Below are 17,585 nucleotides of genomic sequence, written 5' to 3' on the forward strand. Positions count from 1 at the left end.
AATTGCTAGACATCAATAATACAAACATTGTACTGTGCTATATAAACAACTGAAAGGACACCAAGTTATATGTGCAGGAAATAGGTAAGATACTAAAATTAATATTCTGATTTGACACACTATGTTTTCACCTTCAGAATATCATGCAAATATAAAAGTTAGCACATAACATAAAATTCAAGATAAAAATGAATTGCTTATAATACAGCTGGGACTGATTTAGAATTCTGGATATACAAATCTTTACTTTTTAGTATTATTTATCTTCAAATCAACTCTTGAACCTTGCTTTGTTTCCATGCAATCATGAGGAAATCTGCAGATGCTGGAATTTCAAGCAACACATAGAAGTTGCTGGTGAACGCAGCAGGCCAGGCAGCATCTTCTATGTATTCAGTGTGGACTACTAGTAATGCACAATATCGCTTTACCTCACTTAGAACTAAACTCAAACGATTACTCAGCATCATTCTTCCCACCAAAAATCATCACCTTTATTTCATTAATTGAAGTCTGATGATTAAATACCCAGTGTGCAATTTATTAATGTATTTCTCCTTTGGATTGGGACTACAGAGCGTCGTGGGAGCTGAATTCTGAAGGAAGGCAGTTTTTTTAAAAAACTTCTTCGAGTGCAAGAAGGGCGAGACTGCGCAGGCACGTGACGTCAACAGGACCGTGCGGAGAGTTTAAAACGGCAGGTTGCTACCAACGGCTCTCCTTTGGATCGGGACTACAGAGCGTCGTGGGAGCTGAATTCTGAAGGAAGGCAGTTTTTTTTTAAAAAATTTCTTCGAGTGCAAGAAGGGCGAGACTGCACAGGCGCGTGACGTCAACAGGACCGCGCAGAGAGTTTAAAAAGGCAGGTTGCTACCAACGGCTCTCCTTTGGATCGGGACTACAGAGCGTCGTGGGAGCTGAATTCTGAAGGAAGGCAGTTTTTTTAAAACTTCTTCAAGTGCAAGAAGAGCGAGACTGCGCAGGCACGTGATGTCAACAGGACTGCGTGGAGAGTTTAAAAAGGAGACCACCCTACACAGCGGGCAGCTGTCGGAGCGGGCAGCGGAGTGAGTGGGAGCAGAGTGTAGGGCTTTGGCTTCAAAAGGCTTCGGTGGTAAACGGGAAGAGGCGAGAGCGAGGCACCAGCTCTGTTTTCTAGCCCCCCCCCCCCAAAACCCCTTTTGGAATCGGCCCGGACAGACAGGAACAGCAGGGCTCTCACAGCTAACGGTACGAGCTAACAGTTTAAAAAGTTCGTCTGTTTGGCGAGGTAAGTGGGTGAGTAGACCTCTTTTTCCTGTTTCATTCCTGTAGAATTAGGTAGCATGCCTGCAGGGTTAGTGCTTTGTTCAGGGTGTCATATGTGGGAATCCTGGGAGACCTCCAGCCTCCCTAATGGCCACATCTGCTCCAGGTGCACCGAGTTGCAGCTCCTCAGAGACCGTGTTAGGGATCTGGAGCTGCAGCTTGATGACCTACTGTTTATCAGGGAAAGTGAAGCGGTGATAGACAGGAGCTACAGGGAGGTAGTCATCCCTAGGTTACAGGGGTCAGAAAACTGGGTCACTGTCAAGAGAGGGAAGGGAAATGCCCGGATACTGGAGAGCACACCTGTGGCTGTCCCCCTTAGCAACAAATATCTTGTTCTGGATGTTGTTGAGGGGGATGACCTGACAGGGGACGCCCACGGTGACTGGGTCTCTGGCACTGAGCCTGACGCTGTTGTGCAGGAGAGAAGGAGGGAGAAGAGAAATGCGGTAGTCATAGAGGATTCCACAGTCAGGGGAACAGACAGGAGATTCTGTGAGCCTGACAGAGATACCCGCATGGTGTGTTGCCTCCCAGGTGCCAGGGTACGGGATGTCTCGGATCGGGTCCTGAATATTCTAAAGGGGAAGGGTGAGCAGCCAGTTGTCTTGGTACATGTTGGTACCAATGACATAGATAGGACAAAGGAGGAGGTCCTGAAGAGAGATTTCCAGGAGTTAGGAAGGAAGCTGAGAAGCAGGACCTCCAGGGTAGTAACCTTGGGATTGCTACCTGTGCCACGTGCTAGCGAGGGCAAGAATAGTCGGATCAGGCAGATGAATGCGTGGCTGAGAGACTGGTGTAGGGGGCAGGGCTTCAGATTCTTGGATCATTGGGATCTCTTCTGGGGGAAGTATGACCTGTTCAAAAGGGACAGGTTACACCTGAACCCAAAGGGGACCAATATCCTGGCGGGAAAGTTTAATAGAGCTGTTAGGGAGGGTTTAAACTAATTTGGCAGGGGGATGGGAACTGGAATGATAGAGCGGAGGAAGGGGAAAACAGAAATAAATCTAAGATAGTGAGCAGTAAAGATGTCAGGAAAGACAGACAGGTGATGGGGCAAATTTGCAGCCATTGGGATGAGTTGCAGTGCAATAAAGTTGCAGTGAGATCAAAGCAAAAAGTATCAAATACTGGTCTTAAGGTGCTGTACTTAAATGCACGCAGCATAAGGAATAAGGTGGATGATCTTGTCGTACAGCTACGAATTGGCAGGTATGATATTGTGGCCATCACTGAGACGTGGCTAAAGGATGCATGTCTCTGGGAGCTGAACGTCCAAGGATACACGGTGTATCGGAAGGATAGGAAGGTAGGCAGAGGGAGAGGTGTGGCTTTATTGGTAAGAAATGATATTAAATCATTAGAAAGAGGTGATATAGGATCGGAAGGTGCAGAATCTTTATGGGTTGAGCTAAGAAATAGCAGGGGTAAAAGGACCCTGATGGCAGTTATTTATAGGCCTCCAAACAGATGCAGGGATGTGGACTACAAATTACAACTGGAAATAGAAAAGGCTTGTCAGAATGGCAGTGTTATGATAATTGTGGGGAATTTTAACATGCGAGTGGGTTGGGAAAATCAGGTCAGCACTGGATCTCAAGAGAGAGAATTTGTAGAATGTCTGCAAGATGGCTTTTTAGAACAGCTTGTTGTTGAGCCCACTAGGGGATTGGCTGTACTGGATTGGCTATTGTGTAATGAACCGGAAGTGATTAGAGAGATTGAGGTGAAGGAACCCTTAGGAGACAGTGATCATAACATGATTGGGTTCACAGTGAAATTAGAAAACGAGAAGCCGAAATCTGATGTGTCGGTATTTCAGTGGAGTAAAGGAAATTACAGTGGCATGAGAGAGGAACTGACCAAAGTTGACTGGAAAGGGACACTGGCAGGAAAGACAGCAGAGCAGCAGTGGCTGGAGTTTATACCAGAAATGAGGAATGTACAAGACAGGTATATTCCAAAAAAGAAGAAATTTTCGAGTGGAAAAAGGATGCAACCGTGGTTGACAAGAGAAGTCAAAGCCAAAGTTAAAGCAAAGGAGAGGGCATACAAGGAAGCAAAAATTAATATGAAGACAGAGGATTGGGAAGTTTTTAAAACCTTACAAAAGTAAACCAAGAAGGTCATTAAGAGAGAAAAGATTAACTATGAAAGGAATCTAGCAAATAATATCAAAGAGGATACTAAAAGCTTTTTCAAGTATATAAAGTGTAAAAGACAGGTGAGAGTAGATATAGGACCGATAGAAAATGATGTTGGAGAAATTGTAATGGGAGATAAGGAGATGGCAGAGGAACTGAATGAGTATTTTGCATCAGTCTTCACTGAGGAAGACATCAGCAATATACCGGACACTCAAGGGTGGCAGGGAAGAGAAGTGTGCGCAGTCACAATTACAACAGAGAAAGTACTCAGGAAGCTGAATAGGCTAAAGGTAGATAAATCTCCTGGACCAGATGGAATGCACACTCGTGTTCTGAAGGAAGTAGCTGTGGAGATTGCGGAGGCATTAGCGATGATCTTTCAAAAGTCGATAGATTCTGGCATGGTTCCGGAAGACTGGAAGATTGCAAATGTCACTCCGCTATTTAAGAAGGGGGCAAGGAAGCAAAAAGGAAATTATAGACCTGTTAGCTTGACATCGGTGGTTGGGAAGCTGTTGGAGTCGATTGTCAAGGATGAGGTTACAGAGTACCTGGAGGCATATGACAAGATAGGCAGAACTCAGCATGGATTCCTTAAAGGAAAATCCTGCCTGACAAACCTATTACAATTTTTTGAGGAAATTACCAGTAGGCTCGACAAGGGAGATGTAGTGGATGTTGTATATTTGGATTTTCAGAAGGCCTTTGACAAGGTGCCACACATGAGGCTACTTAACAAGATAAGAGCCCATGGAATTACGGGAAAGTTACATACGTGGATAGAGCGTTGGCTGATTGGCAGGAAACAGACAGTGGGAATAAAGGGATCCTATTCTGGTTGGCTGCTAGTTACCAGTGGTGTTCCACAGGGATCAGTGTTGGGGCCGCTTCTTTTTACATTGTACATCAACGATTTGGATTATGGAATAGATGGCTTTGTGGCTAAGTTTGCTGACGATACAAAAATAGGTGGAGGGGCCGGTAGCGCTGAGGAAACAGAGTCCGTAGAGAGACTTGGATGGATTGGAAGAATGGGCAGAGAAGTGGCAAATGAAGTACGATGTTGGAAAGTGTATGGTTATGCACTTTGGCAGAAAAAATAAACGGACAGACTATTATTTAAATGGGGAAAGAATTCAAAGTTCGGAGATGCAATGGGACTTGGGAGTCCTCATACAGGATACCCTTAAAGTTAACCTCCAGGTTGAGTCAGTAGTGAAGAAGGCGAATGCAATGTTGGCATTCATTTCTAGAGGAATAGAGTATAGGAGCAGGGCTGTGATGTTGAGGCTCTATAAGGCGCTGGTGAGACCTCACTTGGAGTACTGTGGGCAGTTTTGGTCTCCTTATTTAAGAAAGGATGTGCTGAAGTTGGAGAGGGTACAGAGAAGATTCACTAGAATGATTCCGGGAATGAGAGGGTTAACATATGAGGAACGTTTGTCCACTCTTGGACTGTATTCCTTGGAGTTTAGAAGAATGAGGGGAGACCTCATAGAAACATTTCGAATGTTTTAAGGCATGGACAGAGTGGATGTGGCAAAGTTGTTTCCCATGATGGGGGAGTCTAGTACGAGAGGGCATGACTTAAGTATTAAAGGGCGCCCATTCAGAACAGAAATGCAAAGAAATTTTTTTAGTCAGAGGGTGGTGAATCTATGGAATTTGTTGCCACGGGCAGCAGTGGAGGCCAAGACATTGGGTGTATTTAAGGCAGAGATTGATAGGTATCTGAGTAGCCAGGGCATCAAAGGTTATGGTGAGAAGGCGGGGGAGTGGGACTAAATAGGAGAAAATGGATCAGCTCATGATAAAATGGCGGAGCAGACTCGATGGGCCGAATGGCCTACTTCTGCTCCTTTGTCTTATGGTCTTCTCTTTCCAAGAATGCTACCTAATAAGTGTTCCTAGTGTTCTCTCTTTTTATCCCCATCCGGGCCATGCCTTCAACCCAATGTTGCAATTAAGCAGGAGGTACAGGAGTCTGATGAGCTGCATCTTGAATTCAACAACTGCTTTGTCCCCCGTCTTCAGGTTCTTAGAGTGACCTGAAAAACCCAGATACTACCTCAGACTACATCTCTTTTCCTCGCTCTCAACTTTTACTAGAGTCATCTAGAGTTTATTAGAGTTTATTTTGTCTTTAAGTTGTGAATAATTTGCTAATTTATGGGTTTGTCATGTTTGTAATGTACTGTGCTGCTGCAAAAAGCTAATTTACATGGTGTTTGCATCCCCATGTATTCATAAGCTTGAACTTGTAACACAAGTTCTGAAACTTGGCTTGCCTTGATGTACACAAAGCTTGTTGACTATCATTTCTGTTAGTTTTAATCTCCTAGTAATAAGTATGTTTTTTTTAATCTTTAGAGTAGAAGTGAGAATCCCTGTGATAAACTGGGTTTCCCCTGGATGTTTCAGCTTCCTTCTACACCCAAAGATGGTTATTAACTGTCAACTGTAAATCCCCTTTCAGTGTAGATGGTTATTGGTAGAATCACAAACAGGAGATTGCCTACCCTCACCATTCTCCATTTCTGTTTCCCCCTCAAACCTCATCTCCTTAACTGCCATCTCCTTCCTCTTCTCTTTCCTCCATGGTCTTCTATCCTCTCCTCCCAAATTTCTCCTCCCCCAATCCTTTATCTCTTTCACCAATTTCCCTGCTCTTTACTTCAGCCCTCCCCCTCTCGGTTTCACCTATCACTTACCACCTTGTACTTTTCCCTCACCTCCTTCCAAAGGGTGGGAAGGTGGGGAAGCAATTATCGGAAGGTCGAGAAATTGATGCCATCAAGTTGGAGGCTACCCAGATGGAATACAAGGTGGTACTCCTCCAATCTGAGTGAGTCACGGCAGTAGAGGAGGCCATGGAATGACATGTTGGAATGGGAATGGGAAATGGAACTGAAACAGGTGGCCACAGGGATATCCTACTTTTCCTGGTGGACAGAGTAAAGGTGCTTGGTGAAGCAGTCTCCCAATCTACGTTGGGTCTCACTGACATACAGGAGGCCACACCAGGAGCACTGGATACAGTAGATGACCCCAAAAGACTCACAGGTGAAGGGTTGTGTCACCTGGAAGAAATGCTTGGGGCCCTGAACGGTAGTGAGTGAGGAGGTATAGGGGCAGGTGTAGTACTTGTTCTGCTTGCAAGGCTAAGTACCAGGAGGGATATCAGTGGGGAGGGATGAGTGGACAAGGGAGTCACATAGGGAGCGCTCCTCTTCCCCCACTTCTCCCCTTCATTTCCAGTCCCAAAGAAGGGTCTTGGCCCCAAACATCAATTATTTACTCTTTTCCATAGACGCTGCCAGACCTGCTGGGTTCCTCCAGCATTTTTGCACATTTTTGTGTACTGCTACCATTGTAAATATACAATTCTGCAAAGTTACCAGTCTACATTCAAAATGGTAAAGTAGGTGATTAAAGCCATTGAACTGAGAGGTGACCTGGATTTGCTCTAATTTGCCTACCATCATAACAGGTCAACAGCAGATGCTGTTTAATTGGCCCTTCACTCAGCTCTGGAAATCCTGGACAATGAAGATGCACACACAAGGATGCTCTTCATCGACTACAACTCAGCATTCAACACCATCATCCCCTCAAAGCTAATCAATAAGCTCCAAGACCTGGGCCTCAATACTTCCTTGTGCATCTGGATCTTCTAATTTTCTCACTTGCAGACCCATCAATTTGAATTGGCAATGATTATTTCCTCCACAATCACCCATCAGCACAGGTGCACCACAGGGCAACATGGTAGCAACGTTACTACACTTTGGGGTGTCAGAGTTCAATTCCAGTGTCTTCTGTAAGCAAGTTTGCACACTCCTTCCTGTGTGCACATGGGTTTCTTCCGGGTACTCTGGTTTCCTTCCACAGCCCAAAGACGTAGTGGTTAATAAATTAATTGGCCATTGTAAATTGTCCCATGATTAGGCTCAGGTTAAATTGGTAAGTTGCGGCTCAACCCAAAGGGCTGGAAGGGCCTGTTCCATGCTGAATAATTAAAGCTGTATTCTTAATTCTCTACTTGTGTGGCTAAGTACAGTTCCGATGCCATACTTAAGTTTGCTGAAAATATCACTGTTGTTGGCCGAATCAAAGCTAGTGATGAATCTGCATATAGGAGGGACATTGAATATCTGGTTGAATGGTGCAACAACCACCTCTCGCTCAATGTCAGCTAAAAGCATGCAAATGCCATCAAAAAGAAGGCACAACAGCACCTCTACTTTCTTAGAAGTTTGCATATATTCGACATGTCACCTAAAACTTTGACCAACTTCTATCGATACACAGTGGAGTGTATTGCAACTGTTTGCATCACAGCCTGGTACACTGATGCCCAGGCATAGAAAAGCCTATAGAAAGAGGTATATAGTTGTTGAAGAAAGTACAGAAATGGGTCTATCTATCAATTGCAAAAAGACAATGTATGGCGATATTCAAAAAGGAAAATCCTATCTGCAGGCTGAGAATAAACAGGGAAGACATAAAACAAGTACAGAACTTTTGCTACATAGGAAGCTGGGTGACATCAGATAGCAGGTGCGACTTGGTCATCAAAAGAAGAATAGGGACGGCAAAAGATACCTTTACGAGAATGAAGAGTATACCGACCAACACTAAACTAGGCATGACAACCCGCTTCAGAGTACTGAAATATTACGTTTATCCAAGCAACACACATCAAAGTTGCTGGTGAACGCAGCAGGCCAGGCAGCATCTCTAGGAAGAGGTGCAGTCAACGTTTCAGGCCGAGACCCTTCGTCAGGACTAACTGAAGGAAGAGTGAGTAAGGGATTTGAAAGTTGGAGGGGGAGGGGGAGATCCAAAATGATAGGAGAAGACAGGAGGGGGAGGGATGGAGCCAAGAGCTGGACAGGTGATAGGCAAAAGGGGATACGAGAGGATCATGGGGCAGGAGGTCCGGGAAGAAAGACAAGGGGGGGGGGGGGGAGGACCCAGAGGATGGGCAAGAGGTATATTCAGAGGGACAGAGGGACCCGATGCAGACTGGGAGACCGCTTTGCTGAACATCTACGCTCTGTCCGCCAGAGAAAGCAGGATCTCCCAGTGGCCACACATTTTAATTCCACATCCCATTCCCATTCTGATATGTCTATCCACGGCCTCCTCTACTGTAAAGATGAAGCCACACTCAGGTTGGAGGAACAACACCTGATATTCCGTCTGGGTAGCCTCCAACCTGATGGCATGAACATCGACTTCTCTAACTTCCGCTAGGCCCCACCTCCCCCTCGTACCCCATCTGTTACTTATTTTTATGCACACATTCTTTCTCTCTCTCCTTTTTCTCCCTCTGTCCCTCTGAATATACCACTTGCCCATCCTCTGGGTCCCCCCCCACCTTGTCTTTCTTCCCGGACCTCCTGTCCCATGATCCTTTCGTATCCCCTTTTGCCTATCACCTGTCCAGCTCTTGGCTCCATCCCTCCCCCTCCTGTCTTCTCCTATCATTTTGGATCTCCTCCTCCCCCTCCAACTTTCAAATCCCTTACTCACTGTTCCTTCAGTTAGTCCTGACAAAGGGTCTCGGCCTGAAACGTCGACTGCACCTCTTCCTAGAGATGCTGCCTGGCCTGCTGCGTTCACCAGCAACTTTGATGTGTGTTGCTTGAATTTCCAGCATCTGCAGAATTCCTGTTGATTACGTTTATCCAGTTATGTTATATGGATCAGAATGTTGGACAATATCTAGTAACATAAGGAAACGAATTGAAGCAGCAGAGATGAGCTTTTTGAGGAGGATGCAAAGAATATCATGGATGAAACGAATATCTAATAAGGATGTCATGAACAGAGCAAACACAAAAAGAGAAATAATGTATGAGATCATGAAAAGGCAACGTAACTTCATTGGACATGTGATTAGGAAAGAGGAGTTAGAATGCACAGTAATTATGGGAAAGATTGAAGGGAAGAAAGCAAGAGGAAAACAAAGACAAATGATGATGGAGACAGCAGCTAGAGAACTGGAAATGAATACCAATGAATTGATTCACTTGATCCAAAACAGGAGTGTGTGGGCCATGGCAGTCAAAGCTCAAACTGGGCATGGCACCTGATGATGATGATAATGATGATGATGATGATGATGATGATGAAGATGATGATGATATGAAGATGATGAAGATGATGATGATGATGAAGATGATGATGAAGATGATAGAAAGAGATGGATACAGCCCAGTTCCTCACAGGCAAAGCCATCCCCACTATTGAGCACACTTACATGACCACTGCCACAAGAAAGCAGAATCCATCAAGGACCTCCATAATCAAGGCCATGCTCTCTTCTCACAACTACCTTTGTGCAGGAGGTTCAGAAGCCTTAGGTCCCACACCACCAGGTTCAGAAACAGGAATTACCCTACAACCATCAAGCTCCTGAACCAGCATGAATAACTTCACTCACAACCATTCTGAATTCATTCCACAATCTACAGCCTCACTTTCAAGGATTCCACAACTCAATTTCTCAGTATTATTTTTTTGTAATTTACATTATTTTTCTTTTGCATGTTAGTTGTTTGTCAGTCTTTATGTATAATTTTTCATAAATTCTTATTGTATTTATTTTCCTGTAAATGTCAGCAAGAAATTGCTTTTCAATACATCACCCGTTTACAGCTTCAACGTGGCTCAGTTATCTGAGTTCCAAAGAGAATGGGCTTGACAGGTTGTTCCGGGAGCTTGAATGTAATTGATTGATTCAAAATGCTAAAGAAATACAGGTGTCCCCCACTTTTCGAACATTTGCTTTACGAAACCTCACTGTTACGAAAGACCTACATTAGTACCCTGTTTTCGCTTTCAGAAGGTGTTTTCACTGTTATGAAGGAAGGCAGCGCGCGAAAAAATCAGCGTGCGATAAAAGGCAGCGCGCGTCCCGAGCAGCCGCTCTGCCCCAGATTCGGAACGGCATTGCTGAAACACATTGCATTGAGCAGTCGTTAGCAAGATGAGTTCTAAAGTGTCGGAAAAGCCTGAAAGAGTAAGGGTGTTACAATTAGCATAAAACTAGTCATAATTAAGTGTTTCGATCGTGGTGAATGAAGCAAGGACAAAGTGAGTTTGGCTTGTGGAAGTTGACGAAGATGATGTTGAAGAGGTTTTGGCATCCGTGACCAAGAACTGATAGATGAAGAGCTGATACAATTGGAAGAGGAAAGGATAACAATCGAAACCGAATGCAGAAAGTGAAGCAACTGCGTGAGATTTTCGCTGCAATGATAAAGTACAACTTTAATTTTGAAAGGGTACGTAGGTTTAGGAGATATTTGCAGGATAGTTTAAGTGCTTACAAACAACTGTATGATAGAAAAATGCGTGAGGCTCAGCAGTTAAGCAAGCCTTCCACATCCGCCTAGCACGTAATTGTTGGCCCAGACCAGAGGCAATGCAATTGGCAATCGCCTCTGATCTGCGCCGACATTTACGTGCCAGGCAGCACCTAATTAATTAGCATGTTTATTTCGGCTTTTTTCTTAAAGATGTGCTGTGTGCCTCCCGGCTACCGCTGCGTTCTTCGCAGCAATATATTTGGTCGGCGGCCTGGAGGGTGGGGGCCACTGCACCACCCCAACCTGCGACGACTCAGTCTAACGCACCATCATCAGTGTGTTCGGCGCTGTTTTCCCAATTCCGGTAAGTGATACTACACTGTACATACATTATTTCTACTTTATATAGGCTGTGTATTTTTACGTGTTATTTGGTAGATTTGGCAGCTTCATAGTTTAAAGGTTACTGGAGAGCGCATTTATGCCAACAGCGTTTGCGTGAGATTTTCGCTACGGGGATCTGTGCGGGCAATCGTTGTAGGGATGTATTTCTACTTTATATAGGCTGTGTATTTATCATATCATTCCTGCTTTTACTATATGTTACTGTTATTTTAGGTTTCATGTGTTATTTGTCATGATTTGGTAGGTTATTTTTGGGTCTGCGAATGCTCACAAAATGTTCCCATATAAATAAATGGTAATTGCTTCTTCGCTTTACGACATTTTGGCTTACGAACTGTTTCATAGGAACGCTCTACCTTCGGATGGTGGGGGAAACCTGTATATGTCTTACATTTATCCATTAGAGGGCAGTATAGCCTTAGTTTCCAGTCAACAGTAGCATTCCGTCTAGTTCAGAGCATCAGAACCATGTTTAGTCTGACTCAGTCCTCAGTGATCCATTATTAAGTTCAATTTAATTTTTCACAAATGTTTTTCACAGATTTGTTTTCAATTCAGAAACTGAGCTGCAGCATACATTCAACATATTATACTGAGTAACCACAAATAATTTATTTGAATACTATACGCTTGAAGCCAAAAACCTTAACACTTGATATTTTCTTTATGATCTGAAAATAGTAATAGTTTTCCCCACAGAAGTTCAAAATGATGAAGTTGATTGACTACTCATGCAGGTGAAGAACAAAAGAAAGTTAAAAGGAGTTTGGAGATGAATGTCATTTACAAAAAGAAATAGTGGAAGGAAGAACAACTACCTGCAAAAAAAATCCAGAAATTCAACTCAACAGTTGAGTCATGCTTCTGTCTCTCAACCTCAAAGATCTAAATCCCAAGACCAATTAAGATTAGAGAAATTCTATATTGCTTGAAATACAAATTTGATTAGAACAATCTAAGTAATCAATTTGTAAATATCTGCATTAATATAATAAGTGCAAAGAAATATTAAGCAACTTGCAGTCATAACTAACATAGTGGCCAAAAGCTTGTTTGAAAAGGTAAATTTTGAGAAGGCTCTTTAAAAGGTAGGAAGGGATGCACAAGCAAAAGTAAATGAAACCAGAATCCCAGAAAATACTTTAGTCTAAAAGTTCCAGTAAGCTCATGCCACATACTAAGGACACACTTAAGATTCTTTGACAGATAGTTGAATCTTGCAGAGCTGAGTAGATGCAGAAACAAAGACCATGCTGTTAGCACTTTCCAGTCAAAGCAAATGAGAAGGATGCATGTGTTTGATCAATATGTTTCCTCTACTTAGGAACAGCTATCCATTACTTAAATGCAAGAGCTTAAGTACAAGTTAGCATAACCTAGGCTTAAAGATCTATCACAGTCCACAAAGTTATAATCTGCTCACCTCGTCACAAAGCAATTATTATGGATGCTAAAGCTGTAAGTATTTTATGATATCAAATGTGAAGGAAAGTGATGGTGCAGGTAGCAAACAAATGTAGAACATTTGGGCCCCCAAAATGAGGCAAGCTGCCTCATTTTCTACTTTTCCATTTACAATTGCGGAGCTGAGGTCTTGAGACTCTGTTCAACTATTGTTTGAAAGTCCATACCAACGACTTTGGTTCTGGCAGGCTCACTGTATGCCAAATGGCCCTTTCTGATACCTCTGCTGCAGCAAGCAGCCCCTTTTGTGCTGGAGTCCTTCTCTCCACCCCCTGCAGCTCCTTGCACTTTACACCACAAAAGACTATATAGGGTGAAACTAAAGGGGTCCAAAATTTGAAATCTAATTCTATCACCTTCAGGCTGGAACAGAGAAAACAGCTTAATAGCAATCTACACTAAAGTTAAACCAGAAGAATAAGTGCCTCATTATTTTTGTTATTGTCAGTGAAATCAATGACAAGGGAGTAAACATTAGTTCAAGGCATTGGTTTCCCAAAACAGACCCCAAGATGGTTCCTGCCTACTCATGATAGCAGAGTTACAATTCAGTCCAACACCCTCAGCTATTTCCTTCCTTCACTCCATCTTCACCAGCTGCAAAGCAATTAAAACATTGTTCCTCCTCCAGATAAAGCATCTTTTCAGCTCTGACTCATACTGTAACTGTGCCAACACCACCATCCAAAAGTATTTTTTAAAGTTAGTTTATCAAGTATAAATTAGTATAAAGTACAATAAAATGTGAATAAGTCAGCTTTGACTCTAGCCACTACAGTGTATTTACGGAACAGATTTGAACATTCATGACCTACAAAAGTTACCTAGAAATACATAATAAAAATGCATAACCATCATCAAATGTAGGAGAAAGCCATCATATATTATGGCTAGGGTAACATTCTGGCTGATGTTGATCTGAGACTAAAGTCTGCCTGATTCAGAGATGGCAATTCCAATGTATTCAATTTGAAAAATGCAGAAAAAAATAAAATTACTGATCAGTGTGGTCCAATACAGTCAAAACACAGCTGTCCAATTATTTTTCCTCCACAGGATGTCAGCCAGACCAGTTTTTTCTCACATCAGAAGTGCTTGACATTTTTTTCTCTAAATTTTAATCAGACTAGAAGCAAAAAAAAACATACCCCCATTTAATTTTCATGGCATTTATTATTTTCTTACTTTCTTTAGTTTTGATTATCAACAAAACACAAACTTAGTGGACTCAAAATTGTTTTGCCTAAATCTGAATTCCGAACAAGTCTTGTTCACCTTTTAACCCTCTGCTCACTCATGTTAACTCACTCCTGATCCAGCGACACCGATTTTTAACTTCATTTTGAAATCTCTTCCATTTCTCATTCCTCAGTAGCGGGTGGAGATATATCTCTACCAAAAGAGGTGTAAGGCACTCCTTCCTTCCGCTAGCCTGAAGGTCACCCTTGGACAAGGTGTAGCACCTGCTTCACAACTCCCACCCCCAACCCAATCAGGATCATGTGAAGTCATGGGAGCAGCTGGTGGATGGTCATATGAGTAGCTGGTGCATATCACAAGCCCTGGCTATACAACCACTGACACCAAACAGACAATCTCTGAAGAGTATTGATCATCTCTGGGGTCACCCATCTTGTAAAGACACTGCCCAGAAGGCAGGCATTGACAAACCACTTCTGTAGAAGGATTTGCCAAGAACAATCATGGTCATAAGAACATTATCGCCTACTTCAGATGACACAGCACATAAAGATGATGAATGATCTCTGCAGCTTCTTCCAGCATGACATCCTTGAGGTCTCTATTCCTCCAGGTGTGGCCTCTTGTAGAATCTCTACCTTCATTGTTCAGTCAACCAGGCAATTCTCAAGCAAAACCACTCAACTTCTTTCTGGTCTACAAAGTCTTACCCACTGATTTGATAGAGCTTTTGGTGACATATTAGCTGAAATCGTACTGTGCCGCAGAGACCTACATTGATACTTCAATGTACGATCTGTATCAAGAGTACATCATTGTTAGACATGTAATTCTTTAAATAATGTAAAACTGGTGCGCCCATTTCTCCTTCGGGGTGTTGTAAACCTTTAAGTAATATAGTGACGTAGTATTCTTTTCGTGGTTCACTTCGATATCTTCCGAAACAATAAACTTCATTCTAGCTGTTTTTCAGCCATTCCAGTGCAGCTTTGGCTTTATGCTTGGGTCACTGTCTGCTGGAAAACAAATCTTCTTCCAAGTCACAGTTCTCTTGCAGACTGCATCAGGTTTTCCTCCAGGATTTCCCTGTATTTTGCTGCATTCATTTTACCCTCTACCTTCACAAGCCTTTCAAGGCTTGCTGCAGTGAAGCATCCTCACGGCATGATGCAGCTACCACCATGCTTCATGGAAGGGATGCTGTGTTTTTGATAATGTGCAGTGTTTAGTCTGATGGCTGAAATGCTCAAATTTGGTTTCATCAGACCATAGAACCTTCTTCCAGCTGACTTCAGAGTCTCCCACATGCCTTCTGGCAAACTCCAGCCGAGATTTCATGTAAGGTTCCCTCCCTCCACCCCCCACCCCCCAACAGTGGCTTTCTCTTTACCACTCTTCCATAAAGCTGCGACTGATGAAGCACCTAGGCAACAGTTGCTCTATGCCCATTCCCTCCCATCTCAGCCACTGAAACTTGTAACTCCTCCAGAGCAGTCATAGAACTCTTGGTTGCCTCCCTCACTAGTTCCTTTCTTGCACAGTCACTCAGTTTTTGAGGACAGCCTGCTTTTAGGCAGATTTATAGCTGTGCCATATTCTTTCCATTTTTTGATGAATGACTTAACTGTACTCCAAAGGATATTCAGTAACTTGGAAATTTTTTTGTATTCATCTCCTGACTTGTGCTTTTCAATAACCTTTTCGCATAGTTGCTCGGAGTGTATTTTTGTCTTCATTGTGTAGTTTTTGCCAGGATATTGGCTACCAGCAGTTGAACCTTCCAGATACTGGTGTATTTTTACTGCAATCAACTGAAACACCTTGACTGCACACGGGTCTCCAAAAAAAAAAACAGGTCTGCATTTAACTAATTATGTGACTTCTAAAACCAATTGGCTGCACCAGTGATGATTTGGTGGTGTCATATTAAAAGGAGAGCAGTGAACACTTATGCAAACAATTACTTGGTGTTTTATATTTGTAATTAATTTAGATCACTTTGTGGAGATGTTTTCACTTGGACATGAAAGTCTTTTTCTGGTGATCAGTGTCAAAAAATTCAAATTAAATCCATTGCAATTCAATGTTGTAAAACAATCCAGCGTGTGGTGAAAACTGCCCAGCGGATTATCGGCACCAAATTGCCCACCATTGAGAACATCTACCATAAACGCTGCCTGGGCAAGGCGAAAAGCATTATCAAGGATGCACCTCACCCTAACCATGGACTTTTTACTCTCCTCCCATCCGGTAGGCGCTACAGGAGCCTCTGCTCCCGCACCAGCAGGCATAGGAAGAGCTTCTTCCCTGAGGCTGTGACCCTGCTGAACCTCACATCACAGAGCTAAGCAGTATTGCACCCATATTGTACTGTCTCAGTACTTTTAGTCTGTGTGCTGTAGCACTTACTTTTTATTCACAGTTATTTTGTAAATAACACCATTCTTTACATTTCTGGTCAGATGCCAACTGCATTTCATTGGCTTTGTATCTGTACTCGGCACAATAACAATAAAGTTGAATCTAATCTAATCTAATAAAACATGAAAACTTCTGGGGGGGGGGTGGAGGGATGAATACTTTTATAATCACTGTATGTTATACTTCTTAAAAAGTACACAGGTAAGTGCCTGGAATACACTGCCATGGAAAGTGGTAGAGCCAGATACAATAAGCACATTTAAGAGACATTTAAACAGACACACAAACAGGTGTGGAATATAGGGATATGGACCATACGCAGGCAGATAGGGTTACTTCAGTTCAGTATAATCACCTGCAGAGAAATCATGTGCCTAAGTGCCTATTTCCTGTGCTCTACTGTTCTATAATCTACAGCAGTGAAAATGATATGTGAATTTACATGAGATATTAATCATTTGGATAGTGAAAACATATAAATATATACTACTGTAACATATTTACATTTGGAAACCACAAAGAATTTGCAAGGTCTTCAAAACAATGTGCTTCCAGCACATGCGTCATGAATATTAAAGGTAGCCGTCGACATAGGATGCTGCTTTCAACTTTGCACATCACTTATACTTTATACTTCATTGTCGCCAAACAATTGATACTAGAACGTACAGTCATCACAGCAATATCTGATTCTGCGCTTCCCGCTCCCTGGATTACAAATATTAAATATTAAAAAGTTTAAAAATTAGTAAATATAAAAATTTAAATTATAAATCATAAATAGAAAATAGAAAAATGGAAAGTAAGGTAGTGGAAAAAAACCGAGAGGCAGGTCCGGATATTTGGAGGGTACAGCCCAGATCCGGGTCAGGATCCATTCAGCAGTCTTATCACAGTTGGAAAGAAGCTGTTCCCAAATCTGGCCGTACGAGCCTTCAAGCTCCTGAGCCTTCTCCCAGAGGGAAGAGGGACGAAAAGTGTGTTGGCTGGGTGGGTCGTGTCCTTGATTATCCTGGCAGCACTGCTCCGACAGCATGTGGTGTAAAGTGAGTCCAAGGACGGAAGATTGGTTTGTGTGATGTGCTGCGCCGTGTTCACGATCTTCTGCAGCTTCTTTCAGTCTTGGACAGGACAACTTCCATACCAGGTTGTGATGCACCCTAAAAGAATGCTTTCTACGGTGCATCTATAAAAATTAGTGAGGGTTTTAGGGGACAGGCCAAATTTCTTTAGTTTTCTCAGGAAGTAAAGGCACTGGTGGGTCTTCTTGGCAGTGGACTCTGCTTGGTTGGACCAAGTCAGGTCATTTGTGATA

At 42.9% G+C, this 17,585-nt stretch overlaps 1 protein-coding gene across 4 annotated transcripts in view; it reads right to left on the minus strand.

Annotated features, from left to right (window-relative positions):
* LOC140191461 (unconventional myosin-Id) overlaps positions 1-17,585 on the minus strand; it is a 591,692-nt gene that overhangs the window by 454,841 nt on the left and 119,266 nt on the right. The window lies entirely within an intron of this gene.

Source organism: Mobula birostris, chromosome X (assembly GCF_030028105.1).
Source record: "Mobula birostris isolate sMobBir1 chromosome X, sMobBir1.hap1, whole genome shotgun sequence".
In the NCBI taxonomy this organism is placed as follows: Eukaryota; Metazoa; Chordata; class Chondrichthyes; order Myliobatiformes; family Myliobatidae; genus Mobula; species Mobula birostris.